We start from the raw sequence: 24,670 nt of genomic DNA on the forward strand, positions 1-24,670 counted from the left end.
ATTGCATTTTGCAATTCTCTGAGAAATATGTCATAGTTCCTAATATTCAGACCAAGAAACTTTAGCTGAGAGAGGTTAAGAATCCTTCCCCAGACCACAGCTACTAAGTGGATGACAAGGAACTCAAGTATCTAGGTGTGTTTTTGCCAAGACCAATTTTTTGGATATATTATGTTGTCTCTTTAGTTATTATATCTCTGATGTCCCAATAGTTCCGAACAATTTTTGGAAAGCCCCAGAACATAGAAGATTTATTGGATATATATATATATATATATATACATTTTTAATTTAATATTCCCATACATTAACACAAGTCATGAAAATGGATAGAGAATTATATAAGATCACTAACACACTCATCCCAAAACTGCTATGCAGGAGTCCTTCTGGTATTATTCTTTCAAGGGCTCCAAAAAGACTAAGGTCAATAGGTGATTGCTATTATTCAAAAGTGGCATGCACTCTTCCTGTTCTTTTCTGGAGGTAACCAGGACTATTTACTTCAGAATAACATTTTAGTAGAGAAAATGGCCCTTTTCCTGCTATGGATTATTAATTTACTAGAGGCCCAGTGCATGGATTCATGCACATTGAAAGGAAATTAATTAGAAGGTTGCCGGTGGGGTAGGACTGGGTGAGGTGGGGCAGGACTGGGCACGGTAGGGCAGGACTGGGCGAGATGGGCCAGACATGTCCTGGAGCCAACCTCCCACAGGCCCTGGCCCGCAGCACCTGGAGTGGTGCCAGGGCTTGAAGGGCGTCTGCGGAATGAGCTGGATACCTCTGGCAGGTGGGATCCCTTGACCTGGCCTGAGGGAATCGGACCGAAGCTGGCAGTCCAACATCCCCTGAGGGGTCCTGGAGTGCGAGAGGTCACTCTGCAAAGTTGCTGTCACTCAGCAGCCATTGAGCGTCTTCCCCCTGGTGGTCAGTGCACATCATAGCTACCGGTCGGAGCACCTGCCCCCTGGTGGTCATTGTGCATCATAGCTACCAGTTGGAAGGTCGAATGGTCAGACAGTCCCTTAAGCTTTTATATCTATAATAATAGAAGCATAATATGCTAATTAGACCAGATATCCCTCCAGACATCCTTCCAGATGACCTTCCAGACGAAGCGGGGGCTGTGAGGGAAGCCCGGGTCCCGGATGCCAGAGGGAAGCCGGTGCCGGCAGCTAGGAGAAGGAAGGCCTACTCTTGCACGAATTTCATGCATCGGGCCTCTAGTATTTAGATAATTGACAGACCTAGAGTTGAACATTAGACAGTTTTTTTTCTCTTGACAATAATACTTATATTGTTAATAATACATATGTGTTTAAACAGCTAGTTTCTCTCTGACTCAGTTTCTCATTTGTAAGATGGAGATAAAATAGTACTTACCTCATAAAAATATTGTGAAAATTAAATGAATTAAGATGGTCAGAAAAGTGCCTTGCATAAATTAAATGTTCAATAAATTTGACTATTACTATAAAACTCTCTAAAAGGGCTAGTTAAAGAACGGACTTGTATTTTTGGAAGATGGATATAATAGTAGTTGTCAGTACTTGTGAATATAATGAGTTGTTGTCAAGTACTTGGAAAGGGAAAAAAAATTACTGTGTTGGTATTTAAACTTGAGATCTACACTTAATGGGAGAAAATGTGATTGGTAGAGTCACTGTTAAGATTCAGAATAACTCCTAGGCAAACAAAACTACACTGTAAACAGTTGATCATAAGATCTCTAGCACATGGTTTCTCAATCCTGTCACTATTGATATTTGGGGTGGATAATTCTTCATTGTGGCCACTACACTGTGTATTGTAGAATGGTTAGCAACTTCCCTGGCTCTTAGCCACAAGATGCTAGTTTCACTTCAAATTATTTGGAGACCATATATGTCTCCAAACATTGCTAAATATCCCTTGAAAGGCAAAAATATTCTAATTGAGAACCATCTCTGTTTTGAAAGAGTGCAAAGAGTGTATCAGTATATGTCAAAGATGCATAGCAGAGAAGAGTCAAGTAGTTAAGGGTGGGTGGGAAGTGCCCCTGCCACGTACTGAGAAGAGAAAAATCACAACCACTGAACATTAATCTCCCTGGTCACAATGATAAGGCTGTCCTAACAGGGAGAGTGATAACAATAGACTAAGTGACAGCCACTCAGTTTCACAAGCTTTACCCCAACCCCAATGTAAAATGTGTCTCAGGGTAAATGATGTCATTAAAATCAATTTGTGTAGCGTCTCTCCTTATGACTATATTTTCTCACAAATCAGTCTGTGCTAGATACATTTTCTCATGGAGCATTGCCTACCTGATTGTATAGACTGATTTTTTTATTAGGGAGACCTGATATTCTAGACCATGTGAGAATAATTTTCCATTGCAAATTGATAATTGGGTTTCCCATGTACATTTTGGTATTGTGTGTGTTATCAATGCTTGATCTCCCTTGATACTGACCAAAGTCATTCTCCAGGCTTTCAAAATTAGGGACTAGATTCTTAGAACTTGGTGAAACTGCTGGGATTCAATCCAGTTTTCCCATTGTGAACTTTAGTGTTCAATAAAAATTTAATGCATGGACAGACGGACAGACGGACGGATGGATGGATGGATGGATAGATGAATGGATGAATGGATGAAAGAATGAGGAGAAATATGTGGCATGTTCAGATACACCTCAACTTCAAAAGCATGTAAAAATGTCTATAAATTAGATAGATGATAGATGATGATGATGATGATGATGATGATGATGATAGATAGATAGATAGATGATAGATAGATAGATAGATAGATAGATAGATAGATAGATAGATAGATAGATAGATAGATAGATAGATGATAGATAGGGCAGGGTACAGCAGAGTGGAGCAAGAAAGGCAAGACCAGGTAAAATATTTTGTGGTTACTATTTGGATCTGTGAAAATCTGGGGTGAGTGAGAGTAGAGTGTGTAGGCTGGAAATTGTTGTATTTGACAAGGCCTTCGCCAACTACTCAATATTACAATGCTTCACCCCTACCTTATCCCATGTATATTTGAGGCAGAAGGAAAGGATTTGAGGTATAGCCAAAACATCTCCTAGAATGAGATAATGCATGGAATTGAGGACACAGGTATCAGAGCCCGTGCTTTTGGTATTACATGGAAGGGTGAACGGATACATTCAGAACCAATTACGTATTAAGATTTTTATTCAAAATCGTGGCTACTGAGATCAATCTCAAATTCATAACCTGTAACATTTTGAAAGGGATGTCTCTAGAATTTTCTTTTCTTTCTAGCCCCATTGCACTATTATGTCTTCCATCAACCCTGCTAAATAAAATGTTTCGTGAACTTAATTCAGCAGCAGCCAAGTAAATCAGACACTTCCCTTGAGAACCTTGTATTTTTTCTACTAGTGTATGAGACATCACAGATAATTACAATCCAAAATATTTCTATAATAAAAATATGACAAGTAGTTAGGCCTTCATTAGCATAATGAAATTCATCTAACAGCCAATTCTTTGGAGTAAAGGTAGTTTTATTTACAGGAGAATTTAAAGGAACAGCAAAACCACTACTATTAAACAGTGTAATTAGTGGTGATGCAATTAATCTGGACATTTAGTCAATGAAATAAAATGTTCAGCCTCTTTTTTCCACTAGGATAGTTTCCATTCAGATGTTTATGCATACTTACACTGGACATAGTTGCAAATAAAAATATACAAAGCACCTAAATGCCCACAGATTTCTACAGGGTTATAGAACTATTTTTTTTCTGTTGTTTATTTTAAACCTTGAAAGTAGATTGTTAATTCACTTTGATCCAGATCAATTACTCCGTGTTATCATTTGTCTACCTCTAGACCTTTTATGTTACAATTCCTTCTGTCTCTAATTCATCCTTTTCTACATCTTGGCTTTAACTATGTACTTGGAGGCTGACTCAAAATAGCCATCCTGAGTGAAAATATGTTTACCTCCCTCGAACTGTGATTTCATGGTGGTCATTTCAGAAAGCCATGGAGTAGTAGAGATTCTACAGCAAATAAAGAATGTTTTCAGCAACCGCTGAAATATTATCAAGTTGTACAATTTTGTCCAAGTCTATCGACTGTCCTCTTTCTACCATTCTGGACAACTTTATAGAAGATCAATGAAACATTAGGGAAATACAAACCAACACAGGACTTTAATTAATGGGTTTAATTTAAAGTGTAAGAGAGAGAGTACACAAAATAAACTTTTCATTTTGCAATAGTTGCTTTTCCTAGGCTTTTGTAAATTAGCAGATATATTACTGGTTTTGTGTTGTTTAAAATTAAGCCCGTCTGAAATAAAAACGATCCAGATTAATTAAATCACCCTTTTGTTTGGTTGGGGGTTAATTTCTTGGAAATAATCAAATTTCTATTGTGGCAGAGCTCATGTAGAGTTCAAGGAATATTTGGTTTTTCTCTATGTTTTGTAGCCTTATTTGTTGGTTTGGAACCATTGTCCATAAGGATAATGAATGTGACTGAGAAAACTGTGAGCTGCTTCCCTTACTCCATTTCTCTTCCCTTGTTATAGTAAATTTAATGGCCATATATTCCAGTTGGTATACCCATCAAAAAAATAGAGACTGTCTTGGGCTGCACTGGATCTAAATAAGCCAGATCAAAACTTGTAATATTGGCCCTAACCGGTTTGGCTCAGTGGATAGAGCATGGACCTGCAGACTGAAGGGTTCCAGGTTCAATTCTGGTCAAGGGCATGTACCTCGGTTGTGGGCACATCCCCAGTAGGGGTGTGCAGGAGGCAGCTGATCAATGTTACTCTCTCATCGATGTTTCTAACTCTCTATCTCTCTCCCTTCCAATCTGTAAAAAATCAATAAAATATTTTTAAAAATTATAATATTGAACATTCCATTAAAATCTGGAAGTTCAGCATTTGTTATATCACAGCTTAGAATAACATTCTGACAATGAGAAACTAAAGGGTCCTTCTTATGAAAGTGAATCCTAGGACAAAATATGTTGACTCCTTGCCCAGTTCTTGACAACAGTTTTTCTTTGTCGTGTGTATATGTCAAAGTAAAAGAAAAGAGTCTATGTAAAGCATATCATTGCAAGGTTCATCAATGCTTCAACTTCTCATGCTGGTTGTTTCTTTTATTAAAAATAATGAAGTGAAACTGCCTTTAATAAAATTCTTATTGCTATTCTATTTTCTACAGTAGAAGAGACTTTCAGACATGATTAATGGGTAAGAAGAGGAGAGGATAAAGATTCTATAGAGTTCTGTAAAATTTTTATCTAGTTTGTAGCTTGAACTTGATTACTTTAATCACTAGATAAATCTGTGACTCAGGCTGTTGGTTCATTGTGGATGGAACAAAAGCCCCACATTGTTCTTTATTCTGTAGTTAAAGATAAACCTTGAAAATAAGATAATCATTTTTCAATTAGACTCCATGCAGAGAAAGCGTAGTTATCAACATGTATGGAACATAATCAGCCTTAAGTTGTCATATTTTGGCTGCATTAATGTTGTTAAATTGACATAATTGTCATTTTAAGTAGATTATATTCTCTGAAATCAGTTATTGCCTCAAAGATTTTAGCAATTAAAATTGTATTCATTAGCATACCTATATCTATACTTTTTTCCAACTCATTAATATCATTCTCACTCTCCATTGCCTGAAGTCATGAAGCCAGGTGAAGTTACACAATAAAATTTCAACTCCTTGCCTTGTTAGAAAAAGTGCCACATTTTTCATTCCCCACACAAATTGTGTTGACCTTCCTTATGAAATTCAGTGCCCTCCAAGGTTCCACTTCAAGAGTTGTTTCAGTTTAATAGTAAATGTTCCAGACTTCAGGACTGCTTCTTAATTTCTTACTCTCTCACCTGCGTGTTCATAATCCTCAGCCTGGAAAGACTGAACCGGCTGTAGACTTTCTCTCTCCTCTCTGACTCCTCGCTACTCACGGGTGAGTGTGTTTTTTATTATCTTTGTGTCACAGAAGTAAAAAGAAGGCACAGGAATATATTAACTAATAGGTGAGCAAGCGACAAAATTAGAGGAAGTCAAAGTCAGTATAAAGCCCATTGTGGTATGTGGTAGCCAGTTCTATGGTAGAAGACAGAGAGCATGGAGATTTGTATGCACATAGGATTTACTGCTGATTCCATGGTTTTTTTGCTAAATCACTTTAACTCTCGTGGCCTTAGTATGTTCATCTCTACAATAAGAAAATTATAGTACTTTCACATTCTTAAGCTCTAGGGACTAGACTGAAAAGGAATAATTGGTTGGAATGAGCAAGAGGTATAGCAAACAGTATGATGGGTTTCACGGAGAAGGAGTGGACCAATCTTCCACAGATGATCTTCAAATAAACCAAAGCTGAGTTCTGAGGGTATTGCTGTTTATTTGTTCCTCTGTTTACTTAAAGAGAATCAGATTTTTAAATAGGTATATGATAACTAGGTAGAGTAAGGGATAGAAAAATGAAAACAACATACTCTTTCTACCTAATTTTCTTATATGCAGGATAAAAATTATCATTTTATATACCTTCTCCATGGTAATGTTAGGATTAACTAGTATTTATACAAAAGTAATTTGAAAATAAAAAATGTCATTTAAGTGCTAAAGTGTTGCTTCTGTGTTGGTTTCTTAAAATGAGTAATTCTTCATTTTTCTTTGCAAATGTTCTCTGATGTGCATCACAGAATTTATAAATGTGGTGCAATAACTGATGACTTGTGCCAAAATACAATCTGGATAAAATGCTACTGCCATCACTGAGGACTAATTGAATTGCATGGAAAACCATACCTGGAGTCTTCTGCAAGGATATCTTCACATATGTATGCAATTGAACTAACAAAGATGACCTTGCTATATACAATGAGTAACTGTTCTACAATCATAATTAAGTTAAAAGTAAATACATATCCAACAAGCTGTCATAGCCTCTCCTAATTATTCTGCCATGATTTAAAAGATTAATATTCTATTTAGGGACACTGTGAGTAATATAGAATTATATAGGGTCTCCTATTGCTACAGGCAAAACCACTTCAGTGTGCATCAGATGAGTATTAAAAAGGTTAGCCTTGGTTTAAACAAAGTTAAGTGACTTACTAGTGAGCCATGGTAAAGTAATAATAATAACATTCATGAAATAATGCTTGCCAAAAGGAAAGGGACAACTTCCTTTACTGCCTGAGATAACCTTCCGGAAATGGTGAAAGCCTACATCTCCCACAGTTGGTTGATACTTTATTGCCTGATTTATCTATTTGTTGTTGTCAATAGGATATCAATAAAAAACTCAAACACTGGAATTGAATATTATAAATATTTTCTTTTCAGGATTATCTGTAGATCAAAAATAATTTCCTCAAAGTGAGAATTCTCCTGAACCATATATCTGAGTCTACTAAATTAAAAGCATTTGATACCAATAGTAGCTACGCAAATTAATAAACATAGAGAAATATACTGATGTAATAATAAAACTAAGAACACAGCATTATAATTTCCAAAGCAATTGGGAATAATGATTGAGGTAATTGCTACCTTCAAATTTATTTCTGAGAGTAGTGATTGTTTGCAAGTGTAGAGAAATATATTATTTAGAAAATTGCATAAAGGAAGCAATAACTATGTCTCCATATGAAAGGATTTCAGAATTTCAAAATGCTACTAGTGTTTATTTGCTATCTGAAATTTGGAAGGTACATTATTTTACTACAGAGAAATAATCATTTTATGAGTCAATCCTAAATGATGGAGCTATTTTGTACTTCTAATATGCACAAAATATATTTTATATATATATATGTGAGTTTATAAAGTCTAAATGATGTCATAAATATGTTCATTTGCTCCTTGTAAAACTTATAAATCTTGTATAAAATGTAGCATTAAAAGAAAAGTTGTTTTGACCTTCAAACAATGAACAAATGCAAAAATTATACTCTTTAAATATTAATTTCAGACACACCTATATTTAATTATTAAATATTTGAAAAAAGAAATATAAAAATACGTATGAAGTATATAGAGAGAAAATATTTAATTTAATAATTTTCAATTAGTAATTACTCAGTAACTTCAAATGCTGACTGAAGCTATCAAATTCTCATTGAAAAAGGTTTATTCCTTTCTAATTGATACCATTTGTTCACTAGTTAGCTTTTAAAAATATAAAAAATTAAAGGCATGATTTTCACTAGAGAATCAAGTTTTCCTCCATAGAATTTACCTTTGCAGAGAATGTATGTAGTGTTGGAGTTTTAGCCAAACGAAAGGGGAAAAATAATACATGAAATAAAATTTAAAATAAAAGTAAGACGTTGTCTTAGAAAGTGGGGTAAATTATGGGAGCAAATTGTAATAATGGGAGTAAGTTAAATGATTTGTTTGAAATAAGCAGGACTACAAATGAGCCGAGAGAGCAAGGATGAGTCTCAACAGCAGCCTAAGGTTTGTGAGGTTATTATTTTTCTATTGCTCCTGTAACAAATTACCACAGAATTAATGGCTTAAACAACATCAATTTATTATCATAATATTTCTGGCAGTCAGAAGTCTGAAATGGCTCTTATTGGGTGGAAATCATGGTTTGGGTGGGGCTGCACTCTCTCCAGATGAAATAAGGAAGAAACCATTCCTTCTCTTTCTGAGGCCAGTTTCTAGAGGCCACTTTCATTCATTAGCTCAGGGTCTCTTTCTTCATCTTCAAATCCAGAAGCATAGTTATCATCGTCTCTGGTTCTGACACTTGCGTATTTCTCTTATAAGACTCATGTGGTTATAGTTGAGCCCACCCAAATAATCTAGGATAATACCCCCATCTCAAGAGCTTTAATATAATCAATAGCATATGCACGTTCCTTTTGCAAATGAGCTGAGATAATCACAGGTTCTGGAGATTAGGATGTGGATATCTTTGGAAGGAGGGAGATAAGGCATTCACCCTATAAAAGTGTGTAAATTAAAGTCATCACAAAAGCCAGTCATCAAGATTAGAAGCAGAACTAGGAGAATACACTCAGGGGAATCATAGTGTCTGTGACTTGTTGGCTCTCGATTTGCAAGTGACTATCTTAGCTGAAAGGTGCTGGAGCCCATCATGGTTGTCTGTAGATTATCTTCTTCCATCCACAACCATTATTCAATCCCATAGGCTTGGACACATGGAACAGACTGACAGCTGTTAGAGGGTTGGGGGTTTGGGGTGCTAAATGAAAAAGGTGAAGGGATTAATCACATGTATATAAAACACATAGACAAAGACAACAGTGTGGGATAGCCAAGGAGAAAAGGGGTGGGGGCAGGTGGAAGAGAGCAAAGGCGGGGAGGTGGGAACAAAAAGAGACTTTGCTTGGGGTAATGAGCATACGATGCAGTGTGCAGATGTTGTTTTATTAGTTTGTGCCTGTGAAATCTATATTGTTTGGTGAACCAATGACACCCCAATAAATTCAATGTAAAAATTTATACTACAGAGCAATGATAATTAAAACAGCATTGTATTTAAAAATAGATACACAGCCTTAACTGGTTTGGCTCAGTGGATAGAGGGTCAGCCTGCGGACTGCAAGGTCCCAAGTTTGATTCCAATCAAGGGCATGTACCTTGGTTGTGGGCACATCCCCAGTGGGGGGTGTGCAGGAGACAGCTGATCTATGTTTCTTTCTCATCGATGTTTCTAACTCTCTATCCCTCTCCCTTCCTCTCAAAAAATCAATGAAATATGTTTTTAAAAATAACAATAAAATAAAATAAAAACAGACACACGGACCAATGGAATGGATTGAAAGCCTACAAATGGTGCCATGTGTATATGGGCAAATTTTTTTTTACGAAAGAGCCAAAACACACAATGGAGGAAAAAAGAATCCCTTCACTAAATGTTGCTGGGGAAATTAGAAAGCTACATACAAAAGATGAAACTAGGTTACAGTGTGTCCCAATTTTAAAAAATTAATTCAAATCAATCAAAGACCTAACTATAAGATCTAAAACAATAAATTACATGGAAGAAAGCATAGATACTAAACTCATGGGCCTTGGTCTCAGAGAAGATTTTGACCATAAAGGCAAGAGAAGTAAAGGCAAAAATAAATGGATGGGAACTAGAGCAAACTAAAAGACTTCTGTACAGCAAAAGAAACCACCAACGCAACAAAAAGTCATCCAACCAAATGTATGATGATCTGACAAGGGGTTAATATCCAAAATATATAAAGAACTCTACAACTCAACACCAAACAAACAGTCCATTTAAAAAATGGGCAGAGGACCTGAACAGACACTTCTCCTAAGAAGACATTCAAATGTCCAACAGATATATGAAAAGATGTTCAACTTCACTTTAGGGAAGTGCAAATCAAACTATAATGAGATGCTACCTCGCACCTGTTAGAATGGCTATATCAACAAGATAAGTTATAACAATCATTGGAGAAGTTGTGGAGAAAAAGGAATTCTCATTCATTGTTGGTGGGAATGTAAACTGGTACAACTACTATGGAAAACAGTATGGCTGTTCCTCAAAAAATTAAGAATTGAGTCACCATATGACCCAGCAATCCCTCTTTTGGGTACCCCCTGATAAACTTGAAAACATCTATTCACAATGATATATGCACCCCAAAGTTCATTCATGGTGGCCAAGACATGGAAACAGTCCTTTGATCGATTGGATTAAGAAGACGTGGTGCATATATACATATATACTATGGAATACTACTCAGCCATAAGAAATGATGAAATACTGCCATTTGAAACAACTTGGGTGGACCTTGATAATATTATACTAAGCAAAAAGTTAAGAACTATATTATTTCACTTATATGTTGGATATAAAACTGAAACCCATAGACACAAACAACTGTATGGTGGTTACCAGGGGGAAGGGGATGGAGTTAAAGAGTAAAGGGAGCAAAATATATAGTGACAGAAGATTTGACTGTGGGTGGTGGGCACACAATGCAATATACACAATATGTATCATAGAAATCTAAACTTGAAACCTATAAGATATTATTAACCAAAGACACCGCAGTAAATATAATAAAAAAGGAAGAAATACCTTTTCTAAACTGCAATCTTGAATTCTTTGTCATTTAAATCACAGTCTTTTATGTCTTTGAGATTGGTTTATAGAGACTTTTTATTTTCTTCCTGAGCTACCTTTTTACTTAGGATTATAGTTGTCCCTCTTGTTATAACTTTAAAGGGAGAAACCAATTGGTCTTCTCAATCCCAGTGATGCTGTTATTACTCAAAGACCATGTATTTTTTTTTTATAATAAAGTATCTTAATTTTATTAATTTTCATGTTTTATTATATCTCCTTTTAGTGTCCCTTTTTTGTTGTTGTTATTATTTTATCTTGTATGGTGAAATTGCCTTATGGCCAGTTAGTTGTGTGGTAAAAATGTTTGCAGCAATAAGGTGAATGACAAACATGCTTATATTGAAAATGCCAGACATGTTTTCAGATATATACATTTATTACAATAATTTTTTCTCTAAAGACTTCTTTCACTGTCCTACAAATTTGATAAGTTGACTTCTACAAATTTGATAAGTTGACTTCTCATTTTCATTTAGTTCAAAATATTTTTAAATTTATCTTGAGACTTCTTTGACTTGTATTATTTAGCAATGTTAATGTTTAATGTCCAAATATTTGGGGATTTTATAGCCTATTTTGCTATTGATATCTAGTTTAATTTCACTGTGGTTTGAGAACACACTTTGCATGATTTCTATGATTTTGAACTTGTTAAAGGGGGAGTTATAATCTGTAACTTGACAAGTCTTTCTGAATATGCCGTGTGAGCTTGAGAAAATGCTGTATCCTACTGTTGTTGAATATACTATTCTATAAATGTCATTTAGGTCAAATTGATTGATGTTGCTATTTAAGTCCAGTGTATCTTTACTGATTTTCTGCCTGCTTGATTTCTCAGTTATTGGTAGAGGGATTAGTAGTCTCCACCTGTAAGAGTGGGTGTTTGTTTCTCCTTTCAATTCTGCTATTACTTGCTTTCTATTTTTTAATGTTTTTTTTTTTATTAAGCACACATATGTTTAGGATTATTTTGGGTGGAGGTTTTTTGAGAATTGACCCTTAAATCATTGATGAATACCCTATTTATTTATGACAGTTTTCCTTGTTCTGAAGCCTACTGTGTCTGAAATTAATATAGCTACTCCAGCTTCAATAAATGTTAACTACTTACTATTATTAGACCAGAAGCCTGGTGAACAAAAATTTGTGCACTTGGGGGGGTCCCTCAGCTCGGCCTGTGCCCTCTTGCAGTCTGGGACCCTTCAGGGGATGACCACCTTCTAGCTTAGGCCTGCACCTCGGGGATCAGGCCTAAGCTGGCAGTCAGAGATCCCTCTGGTAGCCCGGGAGCCCTCGGGGGATGTCCACTTGCCAGCAGGGAGCAGACCTAAGCTGCAGTCGGACATCCTTAGCGCTGCTGAGGAAGCAGGAGAGGCTCCCGCCACCACCGCTGTACTGGCAGCTGGCAGCCTGGCTTGTGGCTGAGCAGAGCCCCCCCTGTGGGAGAGCACTGACCACCAGGGAGCAGCTCCTGCATTGAGCGTCTGCCCCCTGGTGGTCAGTGTGTGTCATAGTGACCAGTCATTCCCAGTCCTACTGCTGTTAGGGTCAATTTGCATATTACCCTTTTATTATATAGGATAGAGGCCTGGTGCACGGGTGGGGACCAGCTGGTTTGCCCTGAAGGGTGTCCTGGATAAGGGTGGGGGTCCCGCTGGGGTGCCTGGCCAGCCTGGGTGAGGGGCTGATGGCTGTTTGCAGGCTGGCCAAGCCCCCCAGTGGGGACCCTCACCCCATGGGGGTGTGGCCAGCCTGGGTGATGGGCTGAGGGCTGTTTTCAGGCTGGCCACACCCCCTTCAGGGTGGGGGTCCCCACTGGGGTACCTGGCCAGCCTCAGTGAGGGGCTAAGGGCCATTTTCAGGCTGGCCACACTCCCGGCGACCCAAGCTCCCAGCCTCTCTTTTTTTTCTGTCTTTTTTTTTCTGGGATTTATTTATATTCTATAAGTGAAACTTTGTAGCCTTGAGCAGAGCCCAGGGCCGGCTAGGGCAGGTGGGAAGCTTGGCTTCCTCCATCTCCGGGGGCAAACCAAGCCTCCTGCTTGCTCTAGCTCAGCCGTGGCAAACTACGGCCCACGGGCCGGATCCGGCCCTTTCAGCTGTTCTATCTGGCCCGCGAAGCCGAAAGAGCGGAGGGTTCTCTTGCTCTCCCCTCCGCTCCTTCACCAGCAGCAGTGTTAACATGTATTAGTTCACACAAACACTCCATCCATGCTTTTGTTCCGGCCTCCGGTCCAGTTTAAGAACCCGTTGTGGCCCTCGAGTCAAAAAGTTTGCCCACCCCTGCTCTAGCTCCATGGCTGCTGCCATCTTAGTTGGGTTAATTTGCATACTTGCTCCTGATTGGCGGTGGGTGTAGCTTGTGGGCATGGCTTGAGTGTAGTGGAGGGGAGGTTAATTTGCATGTTTCTCTTTTATTATATAGGACTAGAGGCCCGGTGCACAAAAATTTGTGCACTCGGGGGGCGGGGGGGGCGGGGGGAGAAGGTCCCTCAGCCCGGCCTATGCCCTCTCACAGTCTGGGACCCCTTGGGGGATGACCATCTACTGGCTGAGGCCTGCTCCCCAGAGGATTGGGCCTAAGCTGGCAATCAGACAGCCCAGCAGCCATCTGGGGATGTCCACTTGCCAGCGGGGAACAGGCCTAAGCTGAAGTCAGACATCTTTAGCGCTGCTGAGGAGGCAGGAGAGGCTCCCACCACCACCGCTGTACTGGTAGCCATCAGCCTGGCTTGTGGCTGAGCAGAGCTCCTCCCATGTGAGAGCGCCCTGACCACCAGAGGGCAGCTCCTGCATTGAGCGTCTGCCGCCTGGTGGTCAGTGTGTGTCATAGTGACCAGTCATTCCCAGTCCTTCTGCTGTTAGGGTCAGTTTGCATATTACCTTTTTACTATATAGGATAGAGGCCTGGTGCACGGGTGGGGGCTGGCTGGTTTTCCCTGAAGGGTGTCCCGGATCACGGTGGGGGTCCCACTTGGGTGCCTGGCCAGCCTGGATGAGGGGCTGAGGGCTGTTTTCAGGCAGGCCAAGCCTGCAACTGAAGCTCCAAGTCTCTCTTTTTTTTCTTTTTTCTTTTTTTCTGGGATTTATTTACCTTCTGTAATTGAAACTTTGTTGCGGCTCCAGCTCTGAGGCCACGGCTGGCTGAAAGCAGGTATCTGGGGTTTCTTTAGCTTCTATAATTGCAACATTGTTGCATCCAGAGCTCAGACCTGAGCCGCGGCAGGTGGGGAACCTTGGCTTCCTCCATCACTGGAGCAAACAAGCCTCATGTTCACTTCAGCTGCCTGGCTGCCGGCCACCATCTTGGTTGGCAGTTAATTTGCATATCTTGCTGTTTAGCCAATGGGAGGCATAGTGGAGGTATGGTTAATTACCATGTTTGTCTATTATTAGATAGGATTACAAGTGCTTTGAAGTAATGGACAATATTCTGATTTATTTTTTTTTTATTTAAGCTGACACAGTGTCGAGGGTACTGTTAGGCACAGATATGCTCAATAATAAAAGCCTTATGACTGATTAATAGGAATTAGATATCTATGAGTAAAGTATATTTCTCGTTCTATAAATAAAGAGAGGAATGAGATTACAATAAATTTCTAAGTTCTCAAAAGACAATCTATATTTTAAGGTGCTAAAAATTAGTTGATATTTAAATTAGCAAATTCAGAAATGACTACTTCAATGGAGAAAAGTGATCATTTTAAGAAACATAAGAATTTTAACTGTTGCACAATATTTAAAGTAAATGGAACTAAAATAATAAATTTCTTTGCTTTACTAACTGGGATTGGATTGAATATGTTTTGACAGTACAGGCTTATGAATGATAATTATACATTGTTCTTTTGGATAAGTGAAGATCTTTTGGAGTATAAAATTCAAAAAGTAAGACATTCGAGTTAAAAATCACCTACACTAGAGAAAAATTATTCCAACTATCCCTTCTCAGTGTAGTTTTAAATTACCCTCAAATAAAAAGTTTCTTTATTTAAACCCTCCTACTTCAAAGTAGAACAAAAGATTCAATAGGTGTGTTTTTTTTCTAGAACATATATTAAAGTGCATTCTCATTTGTCCTTAGAATGAACCTATTAAGAATTAAGGGGATTTCAAAAATAATTTTATTCTTTGAAAAAGATAGGATACTTCCCAAATTGAAAGGGAAGATTCTGTTTAGGACTTGATGTGCATAGCATGACTTTGCTACATTGGCATTGTGGTTACTGCATGCCAGGTGCAGCAACATACTTTGAATGTACAGTTTGGGAATCTAAAAGAAGAGAAGAAATAGAGCTGATTCAGAGAAGTGAGTAGTGGCCAGAGATGATGTGATTATTGTAATGGGGTTAAATTGGGAAGTGCCTTATAATCTTTGATTTCAAGCTACAAGTATACAACAGAGATATCTGTTCTAGTCTCAGGAACTTGGGTATCTCTTCTTCTTACATCTGTTTTTTGTTTTTGTTATTGTTTTGTTTTGTTTTGTTTTTTTGGTGCTTTACTCTTAAGTCCTCATTTATAGGGAAAAAGAAAAGAAAAGCAATTGGGATAGAAAAGGAGAGGGGTAAAAGCTTATGCTGTTAAGAAAATTCACTCCTATCATAGTTTTTTGTTCACTGGAACAGCCAATAAAAATATATATCTAACAGCAAAGTCTTAGGATCCATCTCAGAAAAATATGTGATTGCAACTTAAGGTGTAAGCTTGGGCTCTTTGCACTGAGAGTGGAAATGCTATCCATCAATCCACTTTTCCATCAGTCTACCTAATGACATTGTAAAAAGATTTCTCTGTGGTATTTGTTCATCATTTGTTTAAAAAAATAGGCACACAAATTGTAAATACAGAAGGAGCAACACCCAATAAAGGGGAAAAGAAATTCAGTAGAACAATGATTACACCTAGAAGGACAAAGAGAACTGTGCACTGCCTCTCTGAAAATGAAATTAGAATCATGAAGAAAGCTAGTGGTATGCTTTGAACAGTGAGTGGGAATTGTGCTTTTGCACAGGATAGGTATTAGCACTGTTATAGAAGCAGAACACTTCAGAGAATATCATATCCTGGGGAGGCTTTATGATAATCAGAACATCTGGCAGCCCCTTGTCTAATTAGAATTATAAAGAGAGCAATGACCATTTCAGTATATCAGGTTTTATGTCTGAAACATTAGAGGTAATGTTCATTATATAGTCTAGACTTGTTTAAAAGGAAAACCTTACACACACACACACACACACACACACACACACACAACTAGATATAGCACAGAGTCACCTGTTCTGTATGTCAATTGATTTTAGTATTAAGTATCTTTCAAAGTAAGCACATGCCTATACTCCGAAAAACATCAGAGAATTTTTATTAAGTTAACTGATTGGAAAGATTACCAAATACTGTATATATTTGCTGATTGCTATAGATATACAACGTCTATTGGAAAAAGACTAGACATAAGATATTTAATTTTTTTGTATACAAAAATCTGTAGATGTAATCAATTACAATTATCTGTGTACTTCAAATTACTGAATATTGCTTGGATTATTTGTTATATAATTTATATTCTATCTATTCATCATTGGGAGAGTAATTACTGTGATATCTACCTTAATTCTTTAATCACTATTTTTTTAAAGTCCTCCCTCAGAAATTAAGAGCATTATTTTAATTGGTAAGAAGAACAAGCTAATAGGAAGTTATTTATGATGTGTATGCTGTATCTATTATTATACTCTCACAATTAGAATATACAAGAAGGTGCCATATTTTTCTCAAAATATATTAATATTTAAGAAACAACCAAACTAAAGATGAAGTGAGAGGGAGATAGAGAGAACTATCAATGATGAGAGAGAATCATTAATTCACTGCCTCCTGAGCCCTCCGCACTGAGGATGCAGTCCACAACCTGGGCATATGCCCTGACAGGGAATCAAACTGTGACCTCCTGGCTTATAGGTCAATGCTTAACCACTGAGCCATGCCAGTTGGGTGAAACTAAAGCCCTTTTAAATATGATGTGATCACTATGCATATTTAAGAAAATATTGTCAAGAATGTACTTTATTGTTCTATGGTAGAGAAGAAAAACTTTCATGAAAGGGAATGGGGTTTTTTGTTTGTTATTTATTTAGGAAGTATATTTTAACAGGTAATAGGAATTCATGCATTTTTAATCAGCAATTAGATACACTTAATTCTGATTGCTCTTTTAAATTCCTGCTCACAGACTGAAGATTATATGCTATTTAGAAATATGGATTTTAAAATATCATCTTAATGCTAAAATATTCTATTAAGTATAGGCAGATCATGGGGTACACTTGGTTATGAGAGATTTGTGGCCATTTCATCTCTTAATTTTTAGGTGATACAGGCAAGGCAAACATTTGCAGAACTCAACAAAATGATACTTAATATTTATATGGTTCTCTAAAAAGTACAATGAATATATTTCTACTCTTAAGTACATACATATAAAATCTGAAAAGCCATACTAAAGAAGAAATTTTCTATAAGTAGAAATACAAAAGTTAGGTACTCACAAACCAGTTAACTTTTCACATAGAGTTTCTCCTGAGTAGCTTTACTCAGAGCATGCTAATGTATGTTCTAAGTGCTTGCCATGTATTTTCTCATTTATCCTCAGAAAATCTCCCATTTTACAGGTAAGTGCCTGAGGCCCAGGAAGAGTAAATAGTTTGCTCAAAGTCACACAGTTAATAGCAAAGCCAGCACTTGACTCCAGATAGTTTGGCTCCAGAGTTACATTCTAGTCATTGAGCTTTGCTATATCCACTCTATAACCCTAAAGTAGGATTGCCAAGTTTAGCAAATAAAAATACAGATGTTTTTCCAGTTAGGGTTGCAAATAAAACATGAGTGCCAAATTTATGAAATTACTTCTTTAATCTTTTTTCCTTTATCTATGTAAGGAAAATTTATAGCATGAAAATAGGGGGGAAATGTAGTTTCCATGATAACTAAGCTATATTTTATCTATTCTGGTCAATAATCATATACACATTAATTTCAAAGGCTTATGTATGAAACAAAAGATTCAGAGAAGGTAGACTCGAGTCTCTTCAATTTGAAATATTATGAATGACTCTATAATCCAGACATGTTACAATCATAATAAATGAGATATTTATTAAGCAAAGTAAGACATAGGCAAGTTGCTGAAACCTCAACAAATATTTATAAAATGTGGTGGGATTATACTTCAGGGTGTTGTAGTAAGGATAAAATGAAATAATATGACTAAGTTGCTTAGCAAAGTATTGGTCACATTTTAAACAGGGGGCCAGTTCACTGTCCCTCAGACCATAGGAGGGCCGGACTATAGTTTAAAAAAAAAACTATGAACAAATTCCTATGCACACTGCACGTATCTTATTTTGAAGTAAAAAACCAAAACGGGAACAAATATAATGTTTATATTTGCATGTGGCCCATGGGCCGTAGTTTGAGGACCGCTGTTGTAAATACTCTATGAAATACATAAACCTAATATTTCTATAGGTCAGTATTCTTACCAGGAGTTAATAATCTATGAAGCTATTTTAAAAACGCAATACCAGGTTACAAAAGACAAACATCAACTGAAGAATTTGTAAGAGGATGAAATCATGACCAAATAACTTGTTGAAGGAATCAGTAGAATGTGAACTGTTTTGAGAAATTATGCCAGCCTCCATGGTTCTGAGTCCTGGTACTTCCACTTCCATGATATGCAGTTGGGCAGAATACAATACATTCATGCCTCAGTTTTCTTATTTGTAAAGTGAGGATGCTGATGTGATCCATAAGAGGAGTTTGCTTTGAAGATTTATATATGCAAAATGTCCAGCACCCAATAAATGCTAATTATTATTGACTATTATTATCACTAGTGGCCCAGTGCATGGATTCATGCACATTGAAAGGAAAATAATTAGAAGAAATATTTTAATATTGCTATTTGCCCTTTCTCTGTAATGGACGCTGGTCGCCGTCTGCGGGGAGATCAGCAGGGCAATCAGACCCACTCGTACCCGCCTTGGCCCGGCGCCACCTGCTCACCTGCTCCACCATCTCCCCGTGGTCCCGCTCTCGGTCTGGGCCCATCAGGGCCGGCAGTGCCTCCACACTGCTACCTGCTGCCAGCACGGGATCGCTGACGCCCACCATGTTCCGCGCTGTCCCCTGGTGGTCAGCACATGTCATAGTGAGTGGTCGAACTCCCAGTCAAGCAGACTATTTGCATATTAGGCTTTTATTACATAGGATATATTATATAGGATTACTGTGATTTTTGAAATGTAGTGATGTTTTTCCTGTTGTTTTGCATAAGATGGGTAGTAATTTCAAATCAATCTTTTTTCTAAATCATCTAACATATTAAAAGGGAACTGTACTGCAAAATGATAGGGATTCCTGAATAAGTGAATTTTCAGGGTAAGATTTTTTGCTTTTAAAATGCATACAGCCCGGATAGTGTGGCTCAGTGGTGGAGCGAGGATCTATGACCCAGGATGTCAAGGTTTGATGCCCAGGTTGTGGGCCTGATCCTCTGTGGTGAGTGTGCAGGAGGCAGTCAATCAATGATTCTCTCTCAACATTGTTTCTCTCTCTCTCTCTCTTTTTCTCTCTCAATCCCTTCCTCTCTGAAATCAAAAGAATATATATGTATATATATTCCTTAAAATGCATAGAGAAAAGAACTAAATACATATTAAACTAGAAATGGGGACTAAATACTAGTATTATCGAAGCTTATATTTTAAAAAATGATTAATATATGCTTATGATTATCGAAGCTTACATTTTAAAAAATGATTAATATATGCTTATGACCCTTTTGGTCCCCTGGTTTCTTAAAAATTACAAACTGTAAATACCACCTATCTCAATGGATGACATCATAATAATTAAAAAAGAGAGAGACAAGAAAAATTCTTAATGAGAAAGGTATTGTGAAATACACAGAAAAGGAAAATAAATTGGTTTTGTAGTTCCTGATTTTATATATAGTATCTCATAGTTGACTAATAAAATGCCTTCTTCTGGAATTTAACAATGTTTCTTATAGTAGTAAGGCTTCTAGGAAGCTGTATGTATCAAATAATAGCTGAACAGTGCTACTTTGTGGAATCACACAAATGTAAAAAAGCCTTACATTTTCATTATTATAGTTATTTCTATTTGCTAAGTGCAGTATTGACAGATTCAGATTACCTAGGTTACTCTGTTGCACAGATAGTAGGAAAGGCAGTAAAGGAATTACAGGGGTATATGGGGAAACTTCCTTCTTTATTATTCTCTGTAGATGGAATTTGGGGCCTATAATCTGTATAATTTATATTGGAGATTGGACAAGCATTTCCGTTCTCTAGACTTCAGTTTCTTTGTTCATAAAATGTGGTGAAAATGAGTTTGTCTTGAAAAGCTGTTCATTAATTCCACAAAGACCCAGTGGAATTAAAATGCCATGACCTGAAGGAAATGATTTCAAGGTAAGTACACCCAAGAGATCATTGAGAAAAGAGTTATTTCCAAAGCTCAAGGCTGCTTATATGGCAACAGTCAGGTTGCATCACAGCAAAAAACAAATATCCTACATATGTAGTCATACTCGATACATGACAGTTGATCTCTATCAGTCAGAGTTAAAAAGATGTTTTCAACTGCTCTGAAGGAGATGGCTTCTGATAATCTGGTGAATTGAAAAAAGGTGAAATGCTGAGTTTGTAGATAAGGTAATCTGATTTCCTCAAGGAACAGCTTAAGCAAAAATGAAAAATAAAAAAACCACCTTTAGGCTACATAATATATCAACAGACAGATATTTGCACTGATTTTACCCTGAGTATAGCCCACCTTCTCTCCTACAGTCTGTTATTATTCCTTCTCCTGCTTCACCTAAAATTAGCAGAGTATATAATTAACTGCCTTAAAAAATGTGATCCATCTATTTTCATGAAGTTATTGAATTTTTCTAGAATTTGAAAAAAAAATCTACTTTTTTTACTTAATTTTTAAATCAATGTATCTAATATGCTAGTGCCATATGAACATACCCCATGTGGTTTAATTGTATTTAATTAATTATATTATACATTGTATCATGTATGAGTAATATATTATTTATACAGAGTGTCCCCAAAAATGTATACACACTTTGAAAAATTATTCATTCCAATGGGTTAAATATGAAAAGAAATAAATATGAATTCAGATATATATATATTTTTGACACCCCGTATATACTAAATATGCTTTAATAACATTAATTACTTATATTTACATTAATAAAAAGTACTTATTTTCATACAAATATATTTAAATAATTAATACAACATACACATACAAAATTATTATACACTAGAGGCCTGGTGCATGAAAATTTGTGCTCTCGGGGGTGGGGGGGGTGGGGGAGAGGTCCCCTCAGCCTGGCCTGTGCCCTCTCGCAGTCCAGGATCCCTCAGGGGATGTCTGACTAACAGCTTAGGCCTGTTCCCTGTAGGGGAACGTCCTTAATGTAGTCAGACATCCTTAATGCTGCCATGGAGGCGGGAGAGGCTCCCGCCACCACTACTGTGCTGGCCAGCCATGAGCTTGCTTCTGGCTGAGCAGCGCTCCCCCTGTGGAAGTGCAATGGCTACCAGGGAGCAGCTCCTGCATTGAGCATCTGCCCCCTAGCAGTCAGTGCGCATTATAGCAATCTGTCATTCCCGGTCGTTCCACCATTAAGGTCAATTTGCATATTACCCTTTTATTTTATAGGATTATTTAGTATATTAATTTCAAAGCGACCTAAAGAATTGCTATAGAAAAGTGGCAACTTAACTGACTTCTTTTGCTACTACTCTATTGTCTTAATTTAATTATAAAGGGTATCTCAATCTATTTAATTATTTTCCTTGATTAACAAAACAAACTATTGTCTCGGAATCAAGGGATATGCTGAAGATTTTAGAGAGTGAATGAAATTCTGGTATAAAAAGGGGATATTCAAAAAAAGTGAAAAACAATCCTTTGTTGTAAACTCGAAAGTAAAGTCATTATAACTTCTAATAAACTGGTTTTATTTCTGCTTCCAAACCTGTAACTACTACTTGTATATCTTCTTAGTATGCCTTGAGCCCTGTTACACCACAGGTGTCTAAGAAGATATTAAAAATTGGTTGGGACATCTTCATGAGTTGTCACACCTAGGCATATAGTTTCGTCATCAGTGGAAAGCAATTTGGCCATATATTCATCCTCTTGGACCCAGTGTTTCCATTTCTGAAAAACTATCTCAATGTAAATAATATTAACTATGAAAAAGGCTATTTGTGTAAAATTTTTCATTATACTATAAAAGAGGAGGTAACTTAATTTATTAAGCAAAACAACCATGAAATAGTGGATTGACAAAATAAACCACAACCATTAAAATTATGGTATGGATGATATAGTCATATAGAACATGAAAATCATATAAATTAAGATTTCGAAAGTATGATATAATAGCATACGTGCTGTATAATTAAAATTGTTTTAAATGCTTATGAAAAAATGTAAAGAAAAATCTCCCAAATTCAAATCTTTAAGATAATAGTCTATGTATTTAAACCTTTTTCCTATTTACCAGAATGGGAATAGGTAATACATAATATACTTATAGTACAGAAAAAAATAATAACTAAAAGAAAAAAGCCTCATTGCCCCTTTTAGATAGATTAGAAACAAATTAGGAAAGCTAGACCAAATGACTTACAAGATTGGCTATGATTTCCTCTAATAATTTATATATTTTAGTGGTTTATGAATATTTTGCTAAATAGAGATAATTTTGCTAACTCCTTTGAACCACTTGAACTAATTCAAAATAAAAATGTAGGATAATAAGAGAGTTTGAAATCACATAACCAGTGATTTTCAAACTTTCATTAGAAATGGACTTTTCCCCTAAATAAAACATGGTATGAGACACCAATAGTTATAAAACAAGCAAAATTAAGACTTTGGAGGCTAGTCTACCTCTTCCCCAACTTCTCCACAGACTTATAACCTCTGAGTTATCTATCAAATAATGATCTCCATGGAACACAGGGCCACAACAACAACAAAAAAACCTGACTTAGAAAACCACATTTTATTTGTTTTTTTAAATAAGACCCTGATAATTTGAATATTATGGATAGATCCATGACCAGAAATTAGGTTTCCGAAGGTCTACTCCATTGTGCTTTCATCTACACATCTATCTTTCTTTTAAACCAGTGTATACCTTTTCATAAAAACATGGGAGAATGAATGAAACATGCAACATCTTGCATCAAGGGTTATTTAAAATTGTTTGCCTGAAAACAGTAAAGAAATGTTGGCTCAAGTACACGGATCAGTTTGTAGTGTGTTACTTCCAGTGCCAGGTTCTCCTTCGCTGACTTTCCATCCAGGCCAGGGCCACTTCCAGCAATCTCAGTTAGCGTTGTTAGCACATGAATCTCCTAATGGTCAGATAACTTTTTACAAAGACCAATCTGAAAGAAAAAAAAAAATGATGCTAAGTATTATTTTCTTTCATCTTTTGAGGGCATTTATTTTAGCATATTAAGATAAAAGGCAAACTGCCCTGAGACAATATTATTCTTTCAAATTGAAATGTCAGAAAAGTTCATAATGAAAGTAATTCCAAAGGAGCACTTTATGTGTATAAGGTGTTAGAGGGGAATTAAATCAAGGGTCTGCAAACGTTTGCAAATGAGCATAATAGTAAATATTTTAAGCTTTTGGGCCATATGGTCTGTGTCACCTCTACTCAATTCACTCACTTCTGGCTCTGTAGGAAGAAAGCAGCCAGAGATAATGTAAACTGATTACATGGCTGTGTTCTAAAAATCTTTACTTTAAAAAAATAGGTGGACAACCCAACCCATATCTCATAGATGATAGTAAACGTCTTAAGTTTGAATGAGCAGGTGAAGACACATTCTGTGAGCAGGTGAAGACAGCAAAATATATTTACAGTTTCTAAGTAGATAATAATAAAATGTTAAAATGTTTTAGGGAACTGAAGACTTAAAAACACATCCCCTTCATATGGATCCTGCACAAGTAAATTATTTTTTCTCTTTTGCATTTAATGTTTGAGGATTGTGACAAGATATTTAACTTAAAAGAGAGTTTCATCGTGACAAAAATACAAAAGCATTTAATTTGATAATTAGAATAAAAATCTTATATCTATGGTTCTTCACTTATATTTTTTTATCTGCAAAGTAGCAATTTTCCAGCCATATATCTTTGCCCATTTAGTTAAATGAGTTGAATAATGACTATTGCTTCACTGATCAGGTTTTATTAATCAATGCCAATAAATTATCCAGAAACTTAGTAGGTGAGAGAAACATTGCATTCATAAATTGTTTTATAATTTTACCAATTTGAGTTGAATTTATTTATTTTGGAAAGTAAATAACATTTTCTGGCCCATTGTAGCATGGCATGTATCTTGGTTGAAAAAAAAAATAGGCCTTGCAAAGTTTGC

General features: G+C 36.6%; 1 protein-coding gene across 8 annotated transcripts in view; it reads left to right on the forward strand.

Annotated features, from left to right (window-relative positions):
* Positions 1 to 24,670, forward strand: part of MAGI2 (membrane associated guanylate kinase, WW and PDZ domain containing 2) — a 1,174,807-nt gene that overhangs the window by 360,133 nt on the left and 790,004 nt on the right. The window lies entirely within an intron of this gene.

The sequence above is a fragment of the Myotis daubentonii genome, chromosome 10 (genome assembly GCF_963259705.1).
Source record: "Myotis daubentonii chromosome 10, mMyoDau2.1, whole genome shotgun sequence".
Classification (NCBI taxonomy): domain Eukaryota; kingdom Metazoa; phylum Chordata; class Mammalia; order Chiroptera; family Vespertilionidae; genus Myotis; species Myotis daubentonii.